The sequence below is a fragment of the Rhinolophus ferrumequinum genome, chromosome 2, assembly GCF_004115265.2.
Source record: "Rhinolophus ferrumequinum isolate MPI-CBG mRhiFer1 chromosome 2, mRhiFer1_v1.p, whole genome shotgun sequence".
Classification (NCBI taxonomy): domain Eukaryota; kingdom Metazoa; phylum Chordata; class Mammalia; order Chiroptera; family Rhinolophidae; genus Rhinolophus; species Rhinolophus ferrumequinum.
The window spans coordinates 20638290-20650653 of NC_046285.1; the positions used below are offsets into that span (position 1 = coordinate 20638290).

At 34.1% G+C, this 12364-nt stretch overlaps 1 protein-coding gene across 3 annotated transcripts in view; it reads left to right on the forward strand.

The window, feature by feature from the left end:
• CADM2 (cell adhesion molecule 2) overlaps positions 1-12364 on the forward strand; it is a 1072141-nt gene that overhangs the window by 488526 nt on the left and 571251 nt on the right. The gene's annotated exons all lie outside the window — the stretch shown is intronic.

The window sequence follows — 12364 nt, forward strand, 5'->3', positions numbered from 1 at the left end:
AGGGGAACTGGAGTTCAAGCTTGTTGGCTACTTCAGGAGAAGTCTGTTCTATTCAAGGTGAAGGAAGTTGAGAGTTAGTGGATATTTATCCACTTCCTCACTGTTATTGGTGGAATACTCTTCTTGGGGAGGTACATTAATTCCCTGCCATTCTGGCCTTCTCCTCTGCACAGTTCAGGCCTTCCTATGTCAGAAAAAGCTTTCAGGCTTAATGTTGTGAGTGTTTCCAGTAATAATTCAAAGGGGTCAGTGAGTGTCACAGATGTATGAGCAGGATACCCATATATCTGTTAAATATGGACTATAGGAGTGGGAGGAGTAAATAATAATTTTTAGAGGTCTCTTTAGCATACACTTTAAGATAGGGTGATAAAATTCTTTGCAGAAGTGGGTTAAACAAATATAATAATTTAAATTCAAAAATTATACACAATGTATCTATTAGGAATGTGATCAAACTGGAGTCGAGCAGTAAGCTACTCTTCAATGTAAACAAGCATGGAAAAGTAACAGAAAGGACTAGTCTTATGTGGGAAGGCAGGCATACCATTCAGGAATGGCATCCAAGGGGACCCAAAAGTTTAATTCCGTTTTTTTAATTAAAATTTATTGGGGTGACAATGGTCAACAAATCTACATGGATTTCACGTGTACAATTCTATAATACATCATCGATATAATGCATTATGTATTTACCACCCAGAGTCAGGTTAATTTCAAATCATAGAAATGGTAAGAGCTGGGTTTATTAAAACAGCATCAAACACGGTCTGCAGGCACTTACTTGGAATCGGGCAGGAATAAGCAATTCCCAAGAAACTTTATAAGCAAGAGACAGGAAGAAAGAATGCAATTTCAATTAATGAAAGATATTAGATGGGCTGTGATTCAAAACCAGCCTAAAGTTTATGATGAGAAAGAGAGGTTACTGTGTACTTCTTCACATGCAATATCACCCATGAAAACTAGAGATAAAACCAGAAGTCCCATATTTCAGTTAAGCTAAAATGAAGTACCATCTCTTAATTCCAAAAGTTAACACAGCCTGTTTATTCACATATGTATTATAAGTGGCTAGAGCTGTGTCCAACATGTAGAAGGTACTCAATAACTATTATTAGAAAGGACAAATAGAGATACTTCAGTTTGTTTCTTCGTGTGTTGGGTCTTTGGATGAGTAAGAATGACGAGCCAGGCAAAAAGCATTTTGGGAAGGAGAGGTGGTTTTAAAGGGAAGCAAAATATGAATTCAGCTGGACCACTCCATCCTCAGGATCAGAAAGTGACTTAATGCAAATTTCCTTGGACTTAATAATGCTTGTTTATATTCAAAACATCCTATCTAAATTACACCCAGGATAAAGTGGGAAGATCTGACAGGTTTAGAAGTCACAATCGCAGAAAAATGAGGCACTGCCTTCATAGACTCACAAAGTTTTTTTATGGATATAATATCTTTTGGATTTTCACAATCAAATAACAGTGCAAAGAATATATACATCATGAGGTGGTGATGTAGGAATTCATATTAGGAATACACACAAAGGACAACTTGGTCTATAATAATTGTGCCCTTGACTCAAAGTAAAAAAGCCAGATGTTGGGATAACTTTTAAACACTTAAATACATTAAGTCTACATGCTGAAATATAAGTGGACTTTACGATTCAATAGAAAAGGAAAACAAAAGAAGAAAAGAGGTAGTTTCATAGAATTTTATGAGAGCCCAATTAGGGAAGGATTTGTGAGAGTTTATTAGTCTAAAGTGGGAAATAAATGAATTGGTAATTCTCCCTCTTTTGGAAATGTTCAAAAAGTAAGTGACTATGTGATGATAGTAAGAGGACATTTTAAATTGTATCATTCATTGATATAAAGAATATGTTACTAGATTTCAGATGAAGAGACAGATGGAGTGGCCCAAGCAGGAAAACCATGGTGTGAGAACAGAGAAAGTTAGACATAAAAACATAAATTAAATGAAGGTTTCTTCATTTCTAGCTTCCTTACTTATCTCTCAAAATTAAACTGCATATTTTTAGCACTTGAAAAAGTCCAATATTTAACACATTGTCATACCCAATTAATGTGAAACAATATCTTTTGTTTTGCAGTATATTAAAAACAACTTTAAAACATATGAATATTCCATAGCTGTATGCAGATTTTATTCATGGCATTTTCACTCAATGTGGTTACTTGAATCACTTAGGACAGAGGCCAAAAGTTCTCTAAGAAAGACATTTCAAAATACAGTGATTTAAATGACATGGATTTTTATCCCTCTCATATAATAGCCTTAAAATGAGTGAGTGTTTGAGTCTGTTGGAATGTGTCGATTTTACATCATCACTCAGGTTTTGTTTCTCTTGTCCCTCTGCCATATTTCAGGATACTGCCTTCTTCTCCAACAGTACCAGTTTGGTGAATCTATTATTTGCGGTTCCAGGAAGTGAAAAGGAGTTTGATAAACTATAAAGTCAAAGTGTGAAGTCCTAGACTCAAAAGTGATACACTTCACTTCTGCTCAATTCTATTAGCAAAAACTTCATTACACTTGACTTCAAGGAAGCTGAGCGCCATCTGCCCTGCTACAGATATATTATTAAGGAGAGAAGGAAAACTGAGTTTAGGTAGACCATAAAAAGTCTGTGCCAAATACCTCAAACAAAAGGCAGAGCATGAGGTTTCAACGTACTCAACTAATCAGGGTGGTTGAATTTTTTAAAGTTACACTTTCACAAGAGTATTAATTTTCTGATAAACAAAGGAACATGAAAAATCCCATGGTTGATTTAAGGCAAATCCACCTCCCATTTCCTTTTTCTGGTTATATTTTTAGTGTCTTTCATGCATTTATTGAGAGAGTTTATTCTGTGGCTGACAGAGAAATATAACTAATTGGCATTGGAAGCGTAGAATTCAGTGTTTTTGTTAAAGAGTCTTTTTAATATTCATATTTTAAAGATTAATATCTGTTTGTACATAAAAGAAGAAATCCCCAATCCTAATACACCGGGTCATTTTATTCTTAATACATGATCTCTAATTTAAAGATCTGAAAAATTCCGAATTCAAATTAAGCCTCCAATCTCTAGGTACGTATAGTAAGAGCATTCTTTAACAGACTGGATAGAATTTTGAAAGAAACTTGAAGTATATTAAAGTAATTCAGAATGTTCTTGTTTCCTTTGGTGATATTTTAATGGAATGATTTATTTTTACACCTCAGCCTTCCACTACTACTTAAAAATTATTGTAAATGTAATATTTATTAAGTTTCTTTATTTCTCAATTATTTGTCTGTTTCATCCATTTAGTTGATTGGTAACACATTTTCTTTTTAAATTACATTAAATATTTTCCTTAACTATTCTTCATTTCCCTGTGGGAAATGCATAAAAGTCAGTTGTTGTTTTTTTTTTTTAACACACACACGTTTATGTTTATAGATAGATACAGACACACATATATATAGCCATAAACATAGATGTAGATATATACAATTCTGTACTCTGTTCCTATATCTTACTTGTTATGACATTGCTATTGATGTTTACAGAACCTGGGTCATATTAAAATACAAATGTAAATTTATTCAAATTATAAACCTTCATATGAAATATTTTGGATAGTAAACATTAGTGAGTGAGCATGTTAAAATGTTCATTATTCCTTTCATTTGGGTTGGATAATTTGGAGCTGGTATCATGATCTATGTTCGGGGAGATAAATAACATTTATTAAAAACCTGGCATGCCCCCATGTGTTTTATGTACATGTTGTTTATGCTCACAAAAACTCCAGATGGTATATAGTATCACTCCTGTCTTTTTTTTAACAGACAGGGAAAATACATCTCAGAGAGCTTGTCAAGTAACTTGACAATGCCACTGAACTAATAATTGGTAGAGTATCTGGCTTTAGAGTTTGGGACCTTTTATTACCACATGTGTATTCCCTTTGTAAATGACCATTAATCCATTTGCATATTGAGCCAACAATTTCTTACACAATAATGATGGCAATTGTCAACACCGTATCTCTATCATATATGTGTAATTAACATTATATCTATTTCATGTATTCAAAACAGAATCTTACAATAAATTGAACAGTTAACTTGATTAACTATACATTTATTTCATTGGATTTGTATATTGTCAGTTCCTATAATGAGGTTGAATTTACATTGAAAATGAGTATTATTCATTAAACATTCTGCCATTTGAAATGGAATTTCAATAAATTACTGTATTAATTATTTTACTGAGCACAGTGAGACATAGTGAGGAAGTAACAATCATGGCAGAAATTCATTAATATTAAATATTAACCGCATCACTCATTCTTATTGGACACAGCTGTCGATAAAATATGCCCTTATTCTTGACAAGTAGCTCCTGTGTTTTGCTTGTAGATTAGCTTGCAGCCCTGTTCTGTATTCTTTATCTTCATCACTGCACCAGTCCTTTAATTAGGCAGTGAAATCTTCTGCATAGTGATTAGAAAATCAGTTAAGGAGGTGTTACAAAGAGATGTTTCTGGAAGCTACTCAAAATAGCTCCTCGCTTTGGAAATCCCTCTATGTACAATCTCAAGGAAACATGTTCATATTTCAAAAGCAAGTGACAACTGACCTTCAGTTAATCAGGTTGATCAAATTTTTAATCCGCAGTCCTAAAATGTTGGGAGTAAGTGGAAAAAATTCTTGGACCATGGTTGGCAAAGAATGGCAACTTCATTATTAAAACTATGAAACAGAGGTGGTGAAGCACTTTTGTGTTCGAATTTAAATTGATTTTAGAATCCAAGAGTATATTTGATCTTATGCAAATAATTTTGTTACTATTGCATTTTAATAAAATTTGAAAATATGCCTTAGGAAATTGAGAAACTGATCCATTTTCACAATTATTCCATTACAAACACTTTAAATTATAGTACTTTATGAAAAATACTAATTTCAGAATCAAAATTTATGATTTCAGAATTCAAAAATATAATTGACCAATGTAAATATGACTTGATACTACGTAACAGACTATAGTACTCAAAAGGCAGGACATATTTATAGGTAGTTTTATCACTATGGAAAAATTATTTTTATTAATACATCAAATGTAACATTAAAGTTATTACTATTACACAAAACCAAGGCATGAAAAAATATTGATGCTTTGAGACATAAGGTTGACATAAAATTTTAATAAGATTGGCAAGGAAAGCTGATATGCTCCTAGAATAATAATTAGCATCTTTGATTTTGTTCTGTGGTTTGGATGCGATTGTAGTGATAGGAAAGATAAGGAAAGGTAGATCTTATCATGATGGTACAAATATTAACATAATTTTTGTTAACGAAACATATCAATGCAGTCAATGATGAAAATATTAATAGATGGAAAGTTAAACATGTTGAAGTAAGTTTCACCGTATATATTAAAGTGGTTAAAATATATGTTACAAAATTTTATATGAAAAAGGGGTACAAATAAGTATCTTTAATCCACAGAATTACTTCAATCTAATTCCAGTTTTGTGTTTTTCGAATAATGACTAAAGTATTTATTGCTGAACGAAATTTTACCTTGTAGTCACATTCTGGAGAGAATTCTAGATCTTTAAGTCTGATTATAATAACCCCTGGGCAGTTTGTTCATAGTCTTTCTATTTTTCATAGTTCCCCCTACCCTCTCCTCTGGTTTAATTTTACATCTAATTCTCCATTACCAGGCAGAAAGGGGTGGTCTTAAGTATAAAGGCTATTAATCTAAACCCCCTGAATAGAAATCTCAGTCTCTACCACTTAGACAAACTGGGTAACTTCTCTCTGTCCCAGGTTTCTCATCTGAAAGATAAAAATAATAATATATGCCTCATTGCATTGTGTTGATGAAATGAATTAATAGAGATTCATTAATAGAGATACTTTGAACAGTATCTAGCAAATGGTGGGCACTTAGAGCATTATTTCTAGGCCAGTAGAGCTAATGAATGAGTTTCTTTAGTTTTTTTCTCCTGCTCTGTTTTTCACTGTGTTGGGTCATCTCCCCAAAATGTAATCAAAATATAAAAAGGAAAAGGAGACTACAGTGGAGGGATAATTAAATCATAGAAGTAGAAATTCAGTTTCAGCATCCATGATATGTATATATTTTCAGTATTCTACTCTGTCCTAGGGTATCTCTCAATTCAGAGATTCTCTTGTTCATCTTTCCAGAGATTACACCATTAGGTTTGTTTGTTTGTTTGTTTGTTTGTTTGTTTTAACATAGGTAGAATGGAAAAGGGACAGTTTTGTTGGTGTCCTGAACAGACACTAAACCCATTTCACTGCTACTCCATTTGTAATAGTGAGGATTTTTCCAAACCACAAGCATTGGGGACATTCTGCTGTGTAACTTTGATTCTCTACCCACAACCAGTTTAGCATTCTGTTTTTTCAGAGGATCTAATAAGTAATATATTATTTGTCTCTGTTTTCGAGATTACAAATATCCCTCCTCTTCTTCGGTCTCTTCTCTGATTTTTCCCAAACCTGAGTATTTTTGCCTTTTTTCAGAATAGCACTTATCTTCTACATGAGGCTTAAGGAGGAAGTTAAAAGTAAAAGTATGTGTCCAGTCAAACATTTTTACAACAAATGCTAGAGAATACTTTTAAAAAGAGCACCATTTTAAAATAACAGAGGCTATTTAATCAGAGATTTAAAATTGTTTCATGCAAATCTCTGCTGACATTCTGAAAAATGTTCCAGTTCCTTAGAGAGGGAATATTGTTTTAAAATATAGATACAAACTATTTTCTTCATACTACTGCTCATCCCAGCTAGGAGCTTACATGAGAAACTGCTGATAAAGGTACCTGACAGCCACTGGGGTCACACATACTCTATCTTTCCTTTGCATCAATGGCTTTGGACCATCTTGCTTGCAGACTAGATGAGTAATCTAATAGTTTAAAATATGGAGAAATGTATTTTATTTTATTTTTTCATGTTAGATCACATAAGCAAGGGTGACATTCTTTGGAGCTATAATTCCTATATAATTTCAATTAACTGCAGGAAGCAATTTCTATTTCAAACCTTAACCTTGATTTACAGTTCATTTTGTCAAGGTTGTATCCAAAATGTAAAAGAATAAGGAGAGAGTGTAGTTGGTGCAGAGGAGACAGCACTAGTTTTCATAATTTTTGTGCACGTTCATTCAAATTGGTTAAACTGATTGAATTTTAACCAAATGGATACTTTTTGTTAAAGCCAAGTTTAGTAATGATCTTGACTTAATTAAGTTAACTTAATTAAGAAGTATTCTTTTTTTTTTCAAGCTGGGAGGAAAAGAGGAAATAAAAATATGAAATATCATTTGTTCTACTTTTGCTCTCAATTCTCCTTCATTTGCCAAGTAAAAGTTGCAGAAATTATGTTGAATGGAGGTCACTTGTGAGCTTCCATTTCTGTTAAAGAATTGGAAACTGAAAGTGTTGACGAACCAAGGACTAAATAAATGAATGACCTTTGGAGGCCAAGAAAGAAAGACCATAAAAAAGCAGTTACGAAGCCTGAGTACAAGTACAATAATGCCTTGCAACTTGGGAAGTCAGTTATTTAATCTAAATCCTCCGAGTTACAGTTCCCTCCGTTATAAAATATGGTTAACATGAGCCCTTTCTTGTATTTCCTAGGTATTGTTACAAAGATTAAGTGGCATTTTACTAATGAAAGTAATTAAAATTTAAGTGATAATATGTGATAGTCAAAGTTAATATTGTATCTTCCATACCTGTGTTAGAAATCTCCAGAGAAAGAGACCACTCAGAGGGTATGTATATGTGTGATATGACATATGTGTATATGTGTCATATCACACATATACATACCCTCTGAGTTGGGGCAAGGAGTGCAAAATGTCCACGAGCATTGGGGTTTGCTTAATCAGTGTGAGCCATACTCCTTACAGAGGAGTCTGAAACTAGGGCCTCCAGCACCCTGGGCACACAAGTGTTTCTCATCCTGGAATTACCCTGCCAGTTCCTGTAGATCTCCTGAGTTCTCACGAGATTGGGGAGAGAGTGGGGAGAGAGGGGAGAGGGAGAGAGAGGGAGAGGGAGAGAGAGAGAGACAGAGACAGAGACAGAGACAGAGAGAGAGAGAGAGATTTTTAAAGAATTGGCCCATGCCCCAAGGAGGCTTGGTAAATCCAAATTCAGCTTGGTTGCCTAGCAGGCTGGAGATCCCTGTAAGAGCTACAGTTCAAGTCCAAAGGCCGTCTGCTGGCAGAATCCCTTCTTCCTCAGAGGTCAGTCTCTATTTTATTAAGGACTTCAAGTGTTTTTATTAGGCCACCCACATTATTGAGGGTAATCGGCTTTACCCAAAGTCCACCAAGTTAAATGTTAATCAGAGAGACAGAGCCAGGAGTGCAGTTTCCAGGCTCTCGCCCTCACATGGAAAGGTGCTCACTCAGGTAGTAAATGGCCATCAACTGTGATTGGATGGCTATCAGCTGTGGCTAGTTGGCCTTCAGTTATAACCAGTGAGCCATTGTCCACTGATATAACTGCTGTGGCTACGCTAGCAGAAAATGGGCGCTAGCAAGAAGATGGTGGCTGAGCTGGCAAGCATGGATTGCAGTTAGCACGGAGGATTGCAGCTAGCAAGTGAGGTTGGTTGGTGGAGAGAAGTAAACGGCAGGTTGCGGATGTGTGGCTCCGGCTTCCTGTGTCTCCAACCCAGCCACCAGCGAGACTACAGTGGTATGACTCCCCTACCTATGGCTCCGCGGGTGTTCCTTTTTGGTCTCACTATGTCCTTTTTGGTCTCACTATGTCCTACGTTCTTATGTGGGGAGCGGGACCAGAGACCCTGCATGACACCCTGCATGACACCCCGCATGACAAACACCTTCACAGATATATCTAGAATACTGTTTCATCAAATATCTGGGTACCATGGCCCAGCCAAGTTGATACATACAATTAATCATCATATCACTTCATTGGATGAATAAAATACTCCTATGATTACTTTAACCATTTACTTTATATTACATGTTCGATACATAGCACATTCAAAGTAGAAATATTGTAATTTCTATTACAATCTATATAGTGATATAATAACATTTAAAATATGTCTCTCTGTGTGTGTGTGTGTATGTGTGAGAGAGAGAGAGAGAGAGAGTGTGTGAGCTGACAACCATTTAGATGGTTTTTGTGCAGACTTAATGAACAGATCTATGCAAAGCAATTGACACAGTGCTGGCAAGTTTCAACAATTTCATATATGATACAAATTATTAGCACCAGAAAAATGACTTGTCTCCATGTGTCACAGCTGTAAATGGAAGCCCCCTTCCTGGCCAACAGGGGAACTCCCAGTGTTGATAACCTTCCAAAACTGTAGACTCACCATCCTTGGAGCACAAGGAAAGATTTCACAAGTGTCACTCCAAGGGACTTCACAATAACACACCACTGGCACACACACACAAAGTTCTCAGCTCTGCCTTGATACTGAGAATATAAATTTTATTGGGAAGCATTACTAACAAAGAGAAGGCCAGGGAGGTTAAATGCATAAGGCATCTTTTTTCCCTCCTGCAAGTTTTTTTTCAGATGTTTATTCGGCAATATAAGAGTTAGGCAAATGTTCAGATTATTTTTAGATGGTTTTAATACCTGACCATTTTGTATATTGTGTTGTGTCAAATTTTATATTGAACAATAGGTTAATCAATTCCTGCAATAATATTGAATTATAAATAATCATTGTAATGGAAAGAAATTTTAGAAAAACTCTTCTTTGTACTTAGGGCACACATATGAACTACAATTATCTGATTAGATACATTCTTAGAATGCAATAATTCCTGATCATGAGTGTAGCATAAGAGTACCTTTTTGCTAAACTCATGGATTTTATATAATAATGCATTGGATACTAAGAACTAAATCTATAAATATAGACTTACCTAATTATTTATAAATATTACTGAAGCAACATAATATGCTCATTTAATCATTTAACGTGTTCAGATAAGAAAAAAGTAACTTCTAAAATGAATGCCAATTTACATGTTTGGAAGAAATTTTAAGAGCCAACCACTGTTTCTAGTTGTTTCATTTTTCTAAATGGATTGTTATTATGTCATTATTTTAATTAAAGTGAATTGAGGTAGTTTATTATTTTACAAAGTTGGAAATATTAAAAAAATATTCAGACTGGAATGTCTATTACATTAATTGCACACAAGGTACTTAAAAAGAACAAAAATAACAGAAAACTGAGTTCTTGTCTATCAACTAAATAAGACAAAATAATGAATCACTGAAGGAAAATTTTCTGCAGGTTGTCTATATTTCACTCTAATTATGCACTACCTCAAATGATTCACCAATCTATTGAGATGTCTGTTTTTCTAAAAAATTGATTTGCCTTAACAGACTTGACATACTGAAAAATAAATTGCATCTATTCGGTGAAGTTGTTTAGGTATGTTGACAGACAAAGTTTTGAGAACTGTTATAAGGAGAGAGCTTCTACAAAAATCTTTACAAAATTGGAAAGAAACAAGTAGTACAATTTGAACTTTTATTCTAGCCTTACAGCTACATGTAAACATTTTCCCAGTATTAAGCTGTTTGTATATGCCAAGGAATTTTTCCCTCCATCTTTTTTTTTTTAACAAAACACATGTTGAAGTAAATATTTCTCCACTTAAAAAGTGATATTTTAACAAAAGGAATATAGGAGGGTTGCAAAGGAAAGTATAGAAACGTTGATTTAAAAAGGGTAAATGCTTTAACTCAGCGTGTGTTTTGTTTCTTAGTCACTGCTTCCTTTAAGACTTTCATTTTACATAGACAGTATCCATTGCAGTCCAAGGTCAATGATTTGCCAGCGCAGTACAAAGATAGCAGAGGAAAGCAAATTCTGCAAACCGTTCAACCTGTTAAAATCTATCCCTTCATTTTTAATAATCTGTTGCTATACATAGAGTAGACTATTATTCTTAATGCTTGGCTTGCAAAATAATTTAGATCCACAGAGGCATGAGAATCTACTTTAAAACTCAGTATCCTTGAAAGATGTGTCATGCTAATTTCATCTATCTATATATCTATCAATCTGTATCTATCTATCAATCTATCTAGCTATTGGTTGATGCAAAAGTAATTGCAGTTTAAAAGGTTAAAAATAATTGCAAAAACCGCCTTTACTTTTGCACCAACCTAATACTACCTACCTTCCTACTTACCTATCTTTAAACATGTCACTAAATCCTTAAGAATTTGGATATCACTTTTGTAATAGTGAAGATTTTACATACACACGCCCACCTACCCATCCGTTTTTTCAGCAATCAAAATGTTTCTGACAGGTAATCATATTCTCTCTATTGCAGTATTCACAGTGACCATATAGAAACCCATTAATGACAGTCTATTTTCAGCTCACGTGGTTTGTGGCATGTTACCTCAGACAGCAGATTAGTGGTTTGATTAGTGAAGACTTTTGCCTGAAGGCATAACTATTAGGTATGTGTTTCTCAAACCTCAAGAGGCAAGATTACCACACCGTCAAAAAAAATACCAGTTTCTTTTCTCTTAAAGCCTAAAAAATTAAAAGTTTACTGATCAAAGGTTAATTGGTCTCATCCTTTTTTTTTCATAGCAGAATTAGTTATTTATAGAAAATTCTCTATTAATAGTCCTTTACTTCAACACCTGGAATGCCAACATCCTCACATATCTAAGAAAGGGAGAGATTTCAGCAGGCAGAGGTGACTGTGAGGAAAAAAAAAATGATGTAGAATTCTTAGAAGTAGAACTAAGCACTGTGAGCTGTGACTAATGGTAGGTTCGGTACATATAGCACCTTTTATAGATTGTGAAAGAGTAGAATATACCCTCTCCCCATGTATGTATTATTACTTTTTGGTTTATTTTTTCTATGTTCTCATGGAATTTACATTTAAAAATACAAGACAGAAGAAAATAAAGGAACAAGATGACATTTTACAGTGTTAAGTGTTATGATCATAACAAATAATAGAATAAGATAGAGTGATTTAGTCAGATTGACTTTTTCTGAAGCATCCTTGTATATTTTTATCTGACAATTCTTTTAATTCTGGGTCATCCAGATATTGCTCTGCACTTTCCTCTGGATTATGTGTACAATGAACAAGTTGGATAGTCCTAAACCTGATTAATTTAACAGGAGATCTATCTGGCTGTATCCTCATAGATCACTCGAGTGGATATTAGGAGCAAAGTATTAAAATTCTTAGCTATTTTAAGAATTTATTTATTTAAAAAACATGTGGAAAACTTACTATTACAGGATACCACACTT